The sequence below is a fragment of the Octopus bimaculoides genome, chromosome 24, assembly GCF_001194135.2.
Source record: "Octopus bimaculoides isolate UCB-OBI-ISO-001 chromosome 24, ASM119413v2, whole genome shotgun sequence".
Classification (NCBI taxonomy): domain Eukaryota; kingdom Metazoa; phylum Mollusca; class Cephalopoda; order Octopoda; family Octopodidae; genus Octopus; species Octopus bimaculoides.
The window spans coordinates 9,524,831-9,525,269 of NC_069004.1; positions in this window are offsets into that span (position 1 = coordinate 9,524,831).

The following is a 439-nucleotide window of genomic DNA, read 5'->3' on the forward strand; positions in this document are numbered from 1 at the left end:
CCCCCCCCCAACCAAAAGGATGAAAGGCAGAGTTGAGCATGGCAGCATTTGGACTCAGACTATAAAAAGAAATGTTCTTGAAGAAGAATGGTTTCAAATTTTTTTGGCACTGGGCCTGCTGTATTTAGAAGAGAAATGAAAATCAGTAAGATCAATCCCCTGTATTTGATTGGTCCTTATTTCATTGATACCCAAAAGGATGACAGGCAAAATATGAACTCAGAATGTAAAGACGCATGGAATACTGCAACGCATTTTGCTTGCCATGTGTATGATTCTGCCAGCTTGCTGCCCACATGATGATCATAATAATAATAATAATAATAATAATATTAATAATAATAATAATAATAATAATTTAGAAATGTTTGTTTCAGTCCAGAAGGCACTTGTCACATTATAAATTGATTTCAGAGAAACATTGGTTTGTCTTTAACAT